At 51.9% G+C, this 15,566-nt stretch overlaps 1 protein-coding gene across 3 annotated transcripts in view; it reads left to right on the forward strand.

Moving 5' to 3' along the window:
• The first annotated feature begins 4,443 nt into the window (after nucleotides 1-4,443).
• The window catches only part of PAQR5 (progestin and adipoQ receptor family member 5), a 91,754-nt gene continuing 80,631 nt past the window's right edge, over nucleotides 4,444-15,566 (forward strand). The window contains exon 1 of one of the 3 annotated variants that reach the window (XM_043470914.1): nucleotides 4,444-4,564. The gene's annotated coding sequence lies outside the window, so the exon portion shown is untranslated. Of the gene's footprint in view, nucleotides 4,565-11,899; nucleotides 12,093-15,566 lie in introns of those variants that run through there. The other 2 variants (XM_043470915.1, XM_043470916.1) reach the window with 2 other exon arrangements.

The raw sequence follows: 15,566 nt of genomic DNA on the forward strand, positions 1-15,566 counted from the left end.
TACAGCAGCCCTGGGAGACTAATACTGGCGCTGCACACTTGTGTGAGCGCAGTGACCGAAAGGAAAGCTCTTTCAGAAGTTCCCATCAACCACATGCTCTCCCTGAGCGGCCGTTTCTGCCTCTGTAAAAGGAGGCGAGTGCTTCCAGCCCTGATGAGATGATGGCTGGCAAAGGGCCTTGTCAGCAGGGCAGTTCTGATGGGGTGGGGGAGGCGCTGTTACGGATCCCCAGGGTGAGTCCTGGCACCTCTCCCGGCCTCAGTTTTCTCAAAGTGGAGCTGGAAGCCCTGCCCTCATGATGCCATTGCAGGAGAGATGAGAGGCGGGAGGGCTCTGATGGGTTAAGTTAGGGCTGCGTGCAAGAGAGCTGAGAATGCACAGCGCCCTGAGGACTGCTGTTAAGTGGAGGTGAGAGTTTCTTTTGCACTGTTCTTTTTTAATGGTTTTATTTATTTTTAAATGGAGTATAATTGCTTTACAATATGGCGTCCATTTCTGCTGTACAACAACATGAATCAGCTACATGTATACGTATATCCCTTCCCTCTTGGGTCCCCCTCCCACCCCTGCCAATCCCACCCATCTACGTCACAACAGAGCACTGAGCTCAACTCCCTGTGTATAGAGCAGCTTCCCACCAGCTGTCTGTTTTATACATGGTAGCACACATATGTGGAGAAGGAAATGGCAACCCACCCCAGTGTTCTTGCCTGGAGAATCCCAGGGAGGGCGGAGCCTGGTGGGCTGCCGTCTATGGGGTCGCACAGAGTCGGACACGACTGAAGCGACTTAGCAGCAGCAGCAGCATATATGTCATCCGACCCTCTGCCTCCCCTGCTGCGCCCACAATTCTGTTTTCTACATCTGCATCTCTATTCCTGCCCTACAAATAGGTTCATCTGTATCATTTTGCTAGATTCCATATATGTGCGTTAATATATGATATTTGTTTTTCTCTTTCTGACTTACTTCACTCTGTATGACAGAGTCTAGGTCCATCCCCGTCACTACCAAATGACTTCTTTTGCACTCTTCAGCCATTGGACAGCCTTTTGAACAAAGAAGGTGGTCTGGGCCCACCCAGGAGGAGCTCGCTGGCCCCCAGAGGAATAGGCATCTGGTTGGGAAAAGTAAGTTCCTACATCTGCACCCTAAAAGTGTAGATGCCAGGGAGAGAAAGAAGGGAGACTCCAGGTCACATGGATGGGGCGGGGCTAGGTTCCCAAAAAGGATGATTTGAGTTATGGTTCACAAGGCGTCTGAATGAGAAGTGACATTTATGACTGTCATCTCATTTCTTCCTGGTCTACCTTTTATCCACCTGTTGCCACAGAGAGGCATGCTGAGCCAAATCCAACACGGGCAATTCCACAAATGGAGGCACGTGAAACAACAAAACCCAAAACATCACGTTCAGAATACATTCTGAAGGTTACAGACCACTTCCAAATGCACCTGTGGTCACCACAATACCCGAAAAGGAAAGAGGTTATGATCCTGGCTCTGTAGATAAAAAAACAAGAGTCAGAAAAGTGAAGGAACTGCTCAGGGCCACTTGACTCCGGGTGCTCTTTTTCTCTCTCTTTTTCTCTCTTTTTTTTTTTGTCAGGGAGGTGGGAGGTCAAGCCACATGGCTTGTGGGACCTTTCCCTGACTGGTTGGTAAAAGCAGAGTCTCAACCACTGGACTGCCAGGGAATTCCCTGCTTTGCTCTTCCCAGGATTCCTCATGCCTTCCTGCTACCTCACTGGGTAATTGGGGGCCTGTGTATCTCCAGGAACACCCCATAGCTCACATCGCCCAACAGATGTGCCCTCAAAATCCTCCAAGGTCTCCAGGTGTCAGCCGGGCTGTCCAGCCCCTCCCCTCCGGTTGTCCGCACCTCGGCACCTGGGTGCAGCTTCTCTTCCTGCCTAGAATGCTTGTCCTAGGCACTAGTGCACACCCCTGTCCTTCCCAGGCTTCCCATTTCCTTGGGAGGCCCAAACCCAGTACAGAGTCCTGAGGTCCTGGTTCAAGTTCCAGCTCTGCTAACTCATTGCTGTGTGACATTGGGCAGGTCACCTCCCCTCTCTGGGCCTCCATTTCCTCACTTATGAAACAGGGGAGTTGAACCCAGTATTTCCTAAGTTCTTCATATGGTCTAAGTCTAAGCCGTCTGGCCCCTCTCCCCCTGCTCTGCTCTCCCTGAGTCTCACCATCCCCAAGAGCCTCTCATTCCTCCACATCCTTCTCCAAAGGGCTCCCGTTTAATCATTCAGCTTAACCTTAATCTCCCTAAGAGCAGAGGTGGGTATTTGTGGCACGTGCTGACCAGGTGTTCTGCCAAGACATTCTGATTGATTAATCAGTAATCCACTGACCATGTCTCTTTACCTTAGTAAACTCTTATCATTAATCTTCCCTCTTTAGTTTCCCAAGCTGCAAACCCAGAGGCCTGCAGTGACTGGGAGTCTGCTGGGTCACTGCATCTCTATTCACCCTTCCTGCTGTCTGTGTATGACTGTGGGGTGGGTGCCTGTGCCTGCCGTAGTGTCTACAGGGTGGGGATGAGGCCAGTTGTAGGCTTCAAATGCCTCATAACCCATTCTGTCTCTGAAGCCCATCACTGCCATGGCCATCAAAAAAAAAAAAAAAAAAAGCACACACCCTTTGCCTTCCCCCTTCAAAGAACTTCATATCTCATCTGGTCCCCTAATACCCTTGTAAGGCAAAGCCAGGATTGTTTACAAGGGACCTGTACAGGGCCACTCTGAATTCAGCAAAAGCTAGGACAGGCTCTTTTTTTTTTTTTCATGTTTAAATTTTTTTTAAATTTTTTTCCATTTATTTTTATTAGTTGGAGGCTAATTACTTTACAATATTGTAGTGGTTTTTGCCATACATTGACATGAATCAGCCATGGATTTACATGTGTTCCCCATCCCGATCCCCGCTCCTGCCCAGGACTGACTCTTTGTTAGGATCTGATTTGCACAGGATGACTGCCTGCCTGGTTGTGCAGCCACATCACTTTCCCTTCAAGAACTTAAGTCTGAGAGGCCAGGTTAGTACACACACACTCACACACCCACTCACCCACCCCCTTACAAGGTATGTAGCTACAGGAAAAGCTAATAAGCCAGATGATCAATAGTGTGGTTGAGGATCCATAAAAAGGCCTTGGGCTTCCCGGGTAGCTCAGTTGGTAAAGTATCCACCTGCAGGAGACCTCAGTTCCATTCCTGGGTCGGGAAGTTCCCCTGAAGGAGGAAAAGGCTACCCATTCCAGTATTCTTGGGCTTCCCTGGTGGCTCAGATGGTGAAGAATCTGCCTGCAGTACCAGAGACTTAGATTTGATCCCTGTGTTGGGAAGATCCCCTGGAGGAGGGCATGGCAACCCAGTCCAGTATTCTTGCCTGGAGAATCCCCATGGACAGAGGAGCCTGGTGGGCTACAGTCCATGGGGTTGCAAAGAGTCCGACATGACTGAGCGACGAAGCACAAAAAAGGCCTTAGAGATCAACTGCAACCCACTCACCGTAAACTGAGACTCAAAGGACAGCGATTTGCCCCAGGTGACAGAACTAAATGGAGGCTAGAGCCCAGGTCTCTGGACTCCAGGTCCAGGGCTCTTGCTGCTGCTTGCACAGCTAGCAGACATGGCAAAGAAGGGAGCAGAAGGAGCTCAGAGAGCCTGGGGCCACAGGTGAGATGTTCCTCCACATTAGTCTGGGAGTTCAGAGTTCCTCTAGGGGGGAGGAGGGCTGAGGCCGCAAGGGGTGGCAACCTTGGGTAGCCAGGGCGTCTGGGTGGTGAAGGTGGTCATGGGGGTGGCCGGGGTGCGTGTCGTTTTTCCTTTGCCCTATGTGTCCCTTTGACTATCACCGTGTCTGCTGAGTGGCAGAGGTCCAGGTGGAGCACCTTCCGGACCTGAGAAATGGGGGCCTGGGGAAAGGGTGAGGGTGGCACCCCCCCTCTCGCTGGGGCACTCCTCAGACAGCTGGGTGGAGCTGACCACAGGGGCCGCCAACGGCCCAGAGCCCCTCCCACGGGGGAGAGGACACTGGTGGGGTGCGGCTGCGGGTGCCCGGGGGTTTTATCCCTGTGCTCCACCCCATGCGTTCTTCTGAAGGGCAGGCTCAGTGGCTCTGCCCTCCAGGAGGCCTCGGAGCTCTCAGGCCTCTGTTCCTAGAAGTGGAGGTGGGCGTGGAAGCTGCAGGGGACAGGGGGCCCATGGACCTCTCCAACTCCACTTGGGCGCCGGGCTTGGCTCGCACCTCAGGCTGGCGAGGGGCGGGGCGACCCCTGGGAGGTCACGGAGTCGGGCGTGGGTGGCTCGCTCTTAGGTGCAGGCCGGCAGATGCGAGCGGAGCCCCGCCTCGGCTCCGCCCCCGCCCGCCCGGCCCCGCCCCGCGCGGGCGGGGTGGGCGGGGCCCGCGGGGAGGCGCGCCGACCGCTCGGCCAGGTGCAGCGAGCCGGCGTTCCAGCGGCACACGCGGCCGGGAGGAGTCCGGGTCTCCTCCTGCTGGTGCTGAGTCCCTGCGCCCTTTCTGCCGGATGCCCGGGACCCTCGGAGCCCAGGTAACCGAGGGCAGGACTGCCCCATGACGCGCGTCCTTCCGCCTCCCCGTCCACGCGCACCCCACTTCGGCCGCCGCCCCCTCGGGCTCCCTGGAGTCCGGCGGCGGCTCCCCGGGCGGCTCTTGGAAAGTTTACTCCGGGACGGCCCTGCACCCGGCGGCCGTGAAATGCAGCCTCTTTTGCCCCCACTTCTCCGCCCAGGAGCCCATGCGAAGGTGGGACGGCCGCTGCCCTGGCACAGGGTCCCCGCTAAGATCCGAGTGAAGTTTGCCTTCTAGCTTTTCCCGTCTCTCGCTCTTCTGAGCGTTTGCGTCCCTCCCCCTTGTTCCTCGATTCCTTAAGAAAAATATATATCCTTAGATGGGGAAGGCAGAGTTGGCGATTTCTTAAGGGATGTTTACGTTTGTGCTTCCCGCCTCCCCCGGCCAAGATGTATGATAGGAGGGAGACTCGTCTGAGCCAGACCGGGGGCGGGTGAGGGGGCAGCCCTCTGCCCGGTGGGGGTGGGGGTGGGGGGTCACCGTCAGGACCGTGAATGACTGGGTGCCCAGCCACGAGGAGTTCCGGGCTTCTATCTTGCCTCCCTCAGGCCACAGCCCTGCTGGGCATCCTCCACAGCCCCCCTCCCTCCGCTTCCCTTTCCACTCCCCTCCTCCCTCCCCCACTCCTCAGGATGATCACTAAGGAGAGAGGGTAGGCAGAGGGATAGAGGGTGGGCGATTAGAGCGAGCTCTATAACCCTTGACCATTTGAACAGAATGGGCTTCCTCTTGCTTAGGCTGCGAGGAGCGCTCAGCTGTGTGTGAGGAAGAGGGTCAAAGATGATCCTAACTACGCAGAGGTATAGAGAACAGGTGGAGGAGGTCAGAGGATAAGAGAGGAGCTAACAGCACTCACATGGGCACTTCCCTGAATTCACCCACCACCACCACCCCCGCCCCATTAACCAGTGAGGAAGTAGGTCTTTTTCCATTGTCAGATGGGCAAAAACGGAGGCTCCAAGAGGTTAAGTAATTTGCTGGAGAAAAGTGGTGGACTTGGACCACAAACCACAGTCAGATTGTTGGTTCTCCATTTTGCTGGGCCCCTGATCATCAAGGCTTCATTTCGTCTCTCCCTCTCTTGAGGTTCTTCCCCTGAAAGGGGTAGGAAGCACACCTCCAAGAAGAATTAAAGTCTTGTCGGGAAGCTCTTCCAAGAGAGGGCAAGCTCCTTGCTAAGCTACTGTAGCCCGGGTGGCGCTAGTGGTAAAGAACCCACCTGCCAGTGCAGGAGACAAGAAAGCGGGTTGGATTCCTGGTTCAGAAAGATCCCCTGGAGGGAGGCATGGCAACCCACTGCAGTATTCTTGCCTGGAGAATCCCATGGACAGAGGAGTCTGGCAGGCTACAGTCCATGGGGTCACAAAGAGTCAGACACAACTAAAGTGACTTAGCATACACACATAGCCATAATACCTGATGGTGCCCCACAAGAATGGAATGAATTAACCTGAAACAGCAAAGACTCTTTTCCAGCTGACGGATCTTCGCCCTTGTGGAACAGAAAGGGCATTCTGATAAGTCAGACCAGAAAGGTGTCCAATGCCATTCCTGAAGGCCCTTGAAATCTTTACCCAACTTTTTTTTTTTAAGCCAGTGAGCATGTCCTTAATCCCATCTGTCTTTCCAGACAGCTGGCCTTTCACTTTACCCTCCATCCACTTCTGGTTAGGCTAGGAGAAGCAGCAGGTAGTGGGTTACATGTCCAACATGGCCTTGCTCTAGGACGGAGGCAGAGGGCCTTTGGCCCATCTATACCAAAGTCTTACCCATTTCTCCAGGAAATCTTATTTGGAAATGCTAGTCTTCATTCCCTTCTTCCTCTCCTTACCATTCCATGGGACACCACGGATTTAGGGAAAAGGACTCAATTTCTTCATCTGCAAAATGGGAACAATAGACTGCATGGTTTCATGCAAGAGTATGTAGTCCAAATGGCTCTGTAAGCTGCAAAGCAAACTGAGAGGTATTTCCTCACATGTTTGTCTGTTGGCCTGACCTCCTCAGGTGGGCTGTAAATTCCTTCCAGGAAGTGATCACACAACTTGATGTCCCTCTAAGAGCACTCCTCATAATGAGCACACAGTAGGTTCACATGAAGTACCTGTCAATCAAAAATAATCTCTAGAGGAAGAGAAATGGCTAAAAATTGGTGAAAAATCACCCCTCTCTAGCCATGTAAGGAGAAGGGATACTCTACAACACAGGGGAGATTCTAGGAGGGATGGGGGGGTGGGGGGGTCTGAGATCCAAGGCTGGCATCGAGTGGAAAGGCAGGGTGTAGCAGACTTTCTGTGGTAGTGCCCTGAAGACATCTGAAGCTCTGCCAGGAACCCTATAACCTTGGATTCCTTAGCAGACGTGGTGTCTGCTTTGGCCTGAGAACAGACCAGAATACCCAGAGCTGGCCAGTTCTGCTTGGGGAAGGCCACTGAGAGCATAGCTGGGATTCAAGGCCCTGCATTTTGCCTCCACCATCACCCCCACCTTTCACACACACACACCAGTGGCTCCTACACTCATAGGCCCTGCCCGGCTTCCTACTGCCATTCCTGGCTCTTAATGAGAACCCAGTGGAGTAAGAGCTTTAGACCCAGAATCTCTCAGCTGGAATAAGCCTTAGATTTCACAGTCTTACACCTCTTCTGTGCTCTCCTTTCCACAGCACTATCACCATCTAACATCCTGTTGTTCATTGTTGTTCAGTCGCTAAGTCGTGTCCGACTCTTTGCGACCCCATGGACTGCAGCACCCCAGGCTTCCCTGTCCTTCACTGTCTCCTGGAGTTTGCTAAAACTCATGTCCATCGAGTCAGTGCTGCCATCCCACCATCCCACCATCCCATCCTCTGTCACGCCCTCTCCTCCTGCCCTCAGTCTTTCCCAGCATCAGGGTCTTTTCCAATGAGTCAGCTCTTTGTATCAGGTGGCCAAAGTATTGGAGCTTCATCACCCTTCCTTCCAGTGAATGTTCAGGGTTGATTTCCGATACGATTGACTGATTTGATATCCTGTGTATTTCACCTTAAAAGTCTTGTTTATCAGCTGTCTTCCCTGTTAGATTCCATGAGGGCAGGGCTTTCAGGCTGTTTTATTCACTACTCTACTTCCAAGAGCGAGAGCGGTGCCTCGTGTGCAGTAGGTGCTTATTTCACGTATGTTGAATAAATGAACACGTCCAGGCCGCCCTTCCTCATTGTACAGCTGGGGAGACTGAGGCCCAGAGATGAGGAGTGACCTCTATTTCTTTTTAATTTTTTTTATTGGATTATAGTTGCTTTACAGTGTTGTGCTTATTTCTACCATACAGCAAAGTGAATCAGTTATAGTTTTATATACATCCCCTCTTTTTTGGATTTCCTTCCCATTTAGGTCACCACGGACCAGAGATCCCTGTACTATACAGTAGGTTTCTCAGTACTTATCTATTTTATACCAGTGTGTGTGCTAAGTCACTTCAGTCGTGTCTGACTCTTTGTGACCCCATGGACTGTAGCCTGCCAAGGCTCCTCTGTCCATGGGATTCTCCAGGCAAGAATACTGCAGTGGGTTGCCGTGCCCTCCTCCAGGAGATCTTCCCCACCCAGGCATCGAATCCCCATGTCTCCTGCATTGGCAGGCAGGTTCTTTACCACTAGTACCACCTGGGAAGCCCATTTTATACATGTGATATTTGTTTTTCTGACTTCACTCTGTATGATAGTCTCTAGGTTCATCCACATCTCTGCAAATGGCACAATTGTGTTCCTTTTTATGGCTGAGTAATATTCCATTTTGTATATGTACCACATCTTCTTTATCCATTCCTCTGTTGATGGACAGGGAGTGACATCTTGAAGGCAGAGGTGGAGCTTTTCTTGGTTGGATTCGAGTCAGTTCTAAGCTGGGTCTCTGTCCCAGGCACCAGGTTGCTAGGGGTGCTTAGGAGCTGCCTCAGCAAGAACCTTCAGGCCAACTGCCTCCAGTTACTCAGGGGGAAGCTCCTAGCTGAATATATCACCATCCACATAGAGTGATTTGAGAGAGCCAGATGGGGAGTGCTCCCCATCAGACCCCCATCCCCAAAGAAACTGCTGCTCTCCAGAGGTGGGCTATGCCTCTGTTAGTGGTGAAAACAGTGCCCTCTCCAGGCAACCTTTTCAAATCCCCCGAGGCCCTAGAGACCCCCCCCACCCCCACCCCCAAGAGGACCAAAGTCAAGTCCCTGATGGCCCTGGGGAAAGAGATGAATCTTCTGATCTGCTGGGGGAAGGATCACAGACCAGTCTGAGAAGGTGCAACCAGACATGCGGGCCTGGAAGAGTAAGGACCTTGTTCTGCTCAGGGCGCCTGGCTCCAAGGCCTCCCTTAGGAATCCAACGAGTGGTTTACTGGAGGCTCCAAGAGCTTGAATTTCCAGGATGCTGTGTCGGGACAAGCAGGTTGGAGAAGCCTGGGTGTGTGTGGGTGGGGGTGGGTAGGGTAGAAGCTGGAACTTTCTATGGGATAGAAAATATGGGAGATACATCCACACATTCACCAGCACTGAGCAATTTAAGCCTCCCTTGCCCCGCATCATTCTTCCAGCCACTGTTGTTTCTGCAAAGGACTTTTGTCTGTGTTCTAAGGGAAAACTCAAGGCCATGTGGTGTTTATTGGAGGAAAAGACACTGATGGCAAGAAACCCTCCCACTGATGGCAAGCAACCCTCCTGTTGCCAGAACAGGAGATGAGGTCCCTACAGGTGTCTCCTCTTCACACTCACTGGAAATGTAGACCCTGCCTTTTCTAACTGCAGGGATGAGCAGGGCTGCATCTTTAGTCATAGTAATCAGCATTCACTGAATGCTAATTGGGTGCCAGACACCGTTCTAAGTGCTTGTCCTAGGGAATCCTTACAACAGCCATGAGGTTGAAACTGTATCATCTCCATTTTATAGATGAGGAAACAGCCTCAGCAAGGTGATATAACTTTGGCCAAGATGACAGTTGCAGGGAGAAGGGTAGCAGAATTAGTCTGGCTCCAGACCCTGAAGGAGAAGGCAATGGCACCTCACTCCAGTGTTCTTGCCTGGAAAATCCCAGGGACGGTGGAGCCTGGTGGGCTGCCATCTATGGGGTTGCACAGAGTCAGACACAACTGAAGCGCCTTAGCAGCAGACCCTGAAATCTCAGCCTCCATGCCATGCTACTGCAGTCAGCCACACAGGCCACACAGACAGGACAGAGAGCCTGGAGGCCAGGATGGTGTGCACACACATGGAGACAGGGGAAGCAGATCCTGTGCAGGCCCCCACGTTAGATCCATAGGGAACTTTAGCGTTTCCCCTGCTATTGACCTCCAAGTCTTCTCCCATTCGCATTGTGATTTGCCAAATTAAGAGTTAGAATTGATGTTGGGAGAGGGACTCCAGAAGTTGGGCCTTGAAGGATGTGTGGGGGTTTACCAGCACATTGGGAAAACTGGGGAGGACTAGAGCAGGGCAGGTAGAGGGAACAATGCTAATACTCTGTGAAGAAATGAGTCTGTAATGGGGACTTCTCTTTCTGAGGCCACTCTAGTTCCTTCCCCCCATTCTTGTCCCTCAGCCAGTCCTCATGGGCTCTCTTCCTGTGAGGAGGGGAGACCCTGACATGAGACATAGCTCAGACACTCCTGTTCCTTGCCTCCTCTTTATCACCACCATCACTACAAGTCTGGTGACTTTCAGCAACAGTGGATGGAAAAGTTTGCCTGTTGTGACATGATGTGAGTCAGCCTTTCATGAATAACGGGGGTTTCATCATCAGTGCTGTTGGCTGGACCTACACCCTAGTGTCTGATCTGTGGTGGGAGACATAGTATTGGCTTCTGGGGTAAAAGGACAAGGATGACTCCAGGTGTTATTCTGAAATGGCATCGAGGAGCTCACAGGTGTGAGAGATACAATCATTTTTGGCAGCCAGGGAAAAAGCGTTCCCCCAAAGCAGCAATTCCAGGCGTGTTTTCCACCCGTGCCCTGTCCTTTTACCCAGGGTTTATCTTACAGAGTTGCTCCCTCTTCCAGCTTTGACCCCAGGCCAGGACCACCCCAGAGAGCTCTGTGAGGACTTACACGGTAACTTTTACCTAAGCCTCACATGGGCATTTTGCCTGGGCACACTGTAGCCCCTGAAGACATTCTTCCTCTTTGGTTATGTGGGAGCCCTGTGGTCAGGCTGGCCCTAGTGCGATGTAGTGGAGCCCGCCGGAGGCACGGAGCCCAGCCATCAGGAGTTGTCTAGATCTCAGGGTCCTGAGTCCCTCTGCCTGGCCAGCTGGCCACCTGTCTTTGAGTCAGTCGCAGGAGTCTTGGGAGCTGAAGGCTGGAGTGGCTGGTGGGGAGCCCTGGAGACTCTAATTCTGACTCGATCTGACTCACAGTATGGTTTTGGCCCTGTCCCTCCCTGGGTCGCAGTTTCCTCATCTGTAGAAGAGACAGCTTGGCTGGGATCGGGGACTGTTGACACTCTGGACCAGAGACTTCTGTGCTGCCAGGCTGGCCCATGCTTTGACGGCAGCCTCTACCTTCTAGATGCTGGGGACCACCTCTCTCCCCTTTCTTGACAAACACAAATGTCTCCAGATGTTGCCAATTGACCCCTGGCAGCAGAATCACCTCTAATTGAGAACCATGGGGTTAGATGATCTCTGAAGATCCTCCCAATGACTACCCTCAGGACCAGGAAGACATCTCTTTCAGCCCCGTTTTGGAAGTGAGAACTATGTGTATGTGAGGAGCCCGTCCATGGGGTCTCCAAGGGCTTATGGGGGCCGTGTGAGCTCTGAGAACAGGAAAGGCGCTGGGCCCACTGGTCCTCTTGCTGGGTCTCTTTGCCTCCCAGACCTTGGGTTGCATAAGAAGGCAGGGGGGCGGGAGAAGCAGGCCTGTGGTCGGCCCAGGAACTAAGGTCAGCAGCCTTCCAGCCAGTGACTAATCATCTCTACATGCCCTGAGGAGTTGGCTCCTCCATGGTCCCCTTTCCTGCTGCCCTGGAAGGGGTCCCAGGAAGTGAATCAGCGGCCACCCGCCATGCAGAGGAGGGAAAGGCAGAGCACGGGGTGGCAGACCCAAGGGCCACGTACTCTTACCCCAACCCAGCCCTGGTTTTATTGTGTTTATTCCTCCTGAGTTAGTTGTTTATTAACCGTCCATGGAAGCCCCTTCTGACCTTTTTGCTTCATGGAAGGGTGAAGATTTATCTTCTCTAGGAATGGGAGGAGTTTGTCAGTGAGTCTTAGTAGTAAATCACTGTTCTGAGGGCAACAGGCTGTGAAATTTGGGGTGGTATGAACCCAGAATGACTGGTTTGGGTTATTCATTCTTCTGATTCTCACTGAAGGATGAGAGACTGCTCTGGATGCTGCAGAAGGAGCAGGGAGTCAGACACAGCCCTCTCCAGCAGAAGCCTTCAGTTTGGGAGGGCAGAGGTCAGTCTGTAATTGCAGTGCCCAGAGGAGGGTCTGGTCAGCTCCACCCAGGGGGTGAGGTAGGGAATCGGGGATGGTAGGTGGGAGGTGTGCCTGGGTTTGGGGAGGTAATGGTGGCGTGCAGGGGATTTCAACAAGAAGAGCTTGGGTGTGAGTTTTGGTTTTTGCCTTTTTTGTGGGTGGTAAAATGTACACAACATACAACTTAATTTACCATTTTAATCTTTTCAAAGCATGCAGTTCAGTGTCATTAAGGACATTCACATTGTTGTACAATCCTCCTCCTCATCCAAGCCCAGAACTCGTTTCACTTTACAAAACCAAAACTCTGCCCGGGAGGCACTGGCCACCCTTTCCCTCCTCCCCTCTGCCTCTGGTAACCACCATGCTGCTTTCTGGGTACCTCATGTAAGTAGTCTTTTTTTTCTTTTTAGCAGAATCTTATAGCATAAGGGTTTTTGTGTCTGGCTTCTTTCACTTAGTATTGTGTTTTAAGGTTTATTGGTGTGGTATACATCAGATTTTCTTTACTTTTGAAAGTAGAATGAGATTCCAGTGTTCAATATACCATATTTTGTTTATCAAAGGACATGGGTCGCTTCCACCTTTAGGCTCTTCTCAGTACAGCTGCCATAAACATGTGTAGACAAATATCTCTTTGGGTCCCTGCTTTTAGTTCTTTGAGGTATGTCCCCAGAAGTGGAATTGCTGGATTCAACGGAAGTGGTACATTTCAATTTTTGAGGAACCACCATACCATTGAAGAAGAAGAGTTGGAACTAGATCTTAAGGATGAACATGGGCTCTTCAGGCATCTAAGGAGAGGAAGAGGAAGGGAGGGGGACAGGAAAGGGAAGACGGAGGGGCGGGGGGAGGGCCTGGACTGAGGCAGGAGACAAGAGGCACAGAGGTGTTTGTGCTTGGGGCTGGAGGCGGACCACGGAGGGTGAAGGGTCTTGGACCAGGCAAGAAACTTGGGCTCCACGCTGTGGGCCGTGAGAAGCCCTGAAGGGGGTTTTAATCAGGAAATGATACAGGCCTGTTGTCATCTGAGATGGGCAGAGCTGAAAGTGATGTCACACAGGGCCTGGCAGGGAGAGAGGCTTAAGGCAAGCGCTGGAGCCTGGTGTCTGAGTTGGGTGGAAGGAATGGGTGGGTGTGGGTGGGCTGCACAGGGCACCTGGGTCTGTGCTGGGTGAGTAGTGGTGAGGCTGCCAGATGAACTTAACAGGAGGAGCGACCAGTTTGACAAGATGAGGAGGGCATATCCATTGGCTTGAAGGGGCCTGTGGAACCACCTGGGTGGAGACAGGATTTGAGGGGTGTGCAAAGCTACGCAGAGCTAGGTGCTGCAGCAAAGCGGCAGAAGCTGGTCCAGGGCAGGGAAAGGACTGCCGTCAGGTGGCACAGAGGATCCCCCGAAGTTGGAGGCCAAGACACGCGGAGAGTGCCCTGCTCAGTACCGCCCATTCCTGCCCTGAGTATTTCGTATCTCTCCATATGTTTTCACTACCAAACTCAACGCTGAGTTTGAGGCTGGGCATGGGAATTGGAGATATAGAGATAAACCCAAGCCAGTGACTTTAATTTATTTATTCATCTCAAAAGGCTTAGAAGATGAAACTTGGCCAATACCTTTGCACAGGTAAATATTGACACGATTGTGATAGGTGCTCTTCAAGAGAAATGGAGCATGCCATGAAAGTATGTCATGGGACGTGATTTAACCCAGGGCCGGGGCTCGCACATCTCCACTCCCAATATTCTGTATCAGATTACTCTTTGTTGTGGGGACCATCTGGAGTGTTATAGGATGTTTAGCAGCATCCCTGGCCTCTCCCCATATACCCCAACCCCAGTTGTGATCACCAAAAACATCTCTAGACCTTGCCAAATGTACCCTGGAAAAAATCACCCTCACTTGAGAGTCATTGGCCCAGGGACTAGGAAAGGTCTCTTGAGGAAGTGGTGTTAATCTGAGTTCTAGAAGATAGATAAGAATCAAGATAAAGCAGGGATGAGGAGTGGAGGAGAATATTCAAGGCAGAGGTAACTGGAATGCAGAGGCCCTGAGCTGGGAAGGCTTCCATTAGATGGACGGTAGTGGAGGAGGAGAAGAGTGGCCAGGTTCAAGGGATATACAGGAGGGAACACAGGCAAGGAAGCCATCCAGGTATGGAGGATGAAACTGGCTGGAAGCTGATGAATTACATTTGGGGCCTGTTGTGTGGGAAATCCCAGGGACTCATCCAAATGGGGCCCTGAGCTCAGAAGAGAGGTCCAGCTGGAGATGCATGTTTGGGAATGACATGCGTGTAGATGACAAGCTTAGCCTTGGGTAGACCAGGTACCCCAGGGGGATTGTGGACCGCAAAGAGCAGAGCAGAGAGGACGGCCTAGAGGTGAGCTCCAGGGGTGCTGGCATTCAGAGACTGGGCCTGGGGAGGCAGCCCAGAGACTGAGCAGGGAACTGGGGAGTGGGGTGCTGGGGGAGCCCGAGGATGATGAAGGAGGGGGGACCTGGCCTGCAGTGAGTCACTGGAGCCTTCAAGGAAGGTGAGGACTGGGACATGGCCACTGGATTTAGAGACCAGTGACTTGGTCAGTCTGGGATCGCGGAGGAAGGGCCAGGAGGGAATGGGGACAGCTGGGAGATAGCCTTTTCCAAACGTGTCAGCAGAAGGTGAGGAGAGAGTGTAGAAACCAGAAGGAAAGTGCGATAGGGAGGATTTTGTTTATTTATTGCATCTTGCTTGTTTTGCCCCCACACCCACCTTTTTTTTTTTTAGAAGAAAAACATACATAGTTCAGAATTCAAAAAGTGTAAAGATTTCACAGTGAAAAAGTCTCCACACCCATCTCTTTTGGCCTCCAGCGCCCTCTGCTCCTCAGAGACAACTCTACCAGCTTCTTACATATTCTTCCAGAGACATTTCATGCGCAGATCAGTAAGTGCGTGTATGATCTTACCCCCAAAAGGTAGCAGCACTGTATGCATTCTTCTGTCCCTTATTTGGTCTTTTTCCACTTAGCTTGCTCTCTGTTTTTTAAAAAATTTATTTCTTATTTATTTCTTGTTTTTGGCTGCACTGGGTCTTTGATGCAGCGCATGGGCTTTCTCTAGTTGCAGTGAGTGGAGGCTCCTCATCGTTGTGGTGCATGGGCTTCTCATTGCGGTGGCTTCTCTTGTTGTAGAGCACAGGCTCAAGGAGCTTGGGCTCAGTAGTTGTAGCTTGCAGGTTTAGTTATCCCGCAGCCTGAGGGATCTTCCTGGACCAGGGATTGAACCCGAGCCCCCTGCGTTGGCAGGCAGATTCTTAGCCAGTACCACTATGGAAATCCTCCACTTAGCTCTTTTGAGAAGCTTCCAGATAAGTTCATGGAGAGCTTCTTCACTCTCCTTTACAGCTATGTAACGTTCCATGACATGGATGGCATGTAGTTTAGTTAACAAATCTCCTGTTTGGGGACATCACAAACAATGTCCCTCTGAATATCCTTGTGCTTTAGCCAGTTGCAGTGTTAGTGGGTGC

Source organism: Cervus canadensis, chromosome 6 (assembly GCF_019320065.1).
Source record: "Cervus canadensis isolate Bull #8, Minnesota chromosome 6, ASM1932006v1, whole genome shotgun sequence".
Classification (NCBI taxonomy): Eukaryota; Metazoa; Chordata; class Mammalia; order Artiodactyla; family Cervidae; genus Cervus; species Cervus canadensis.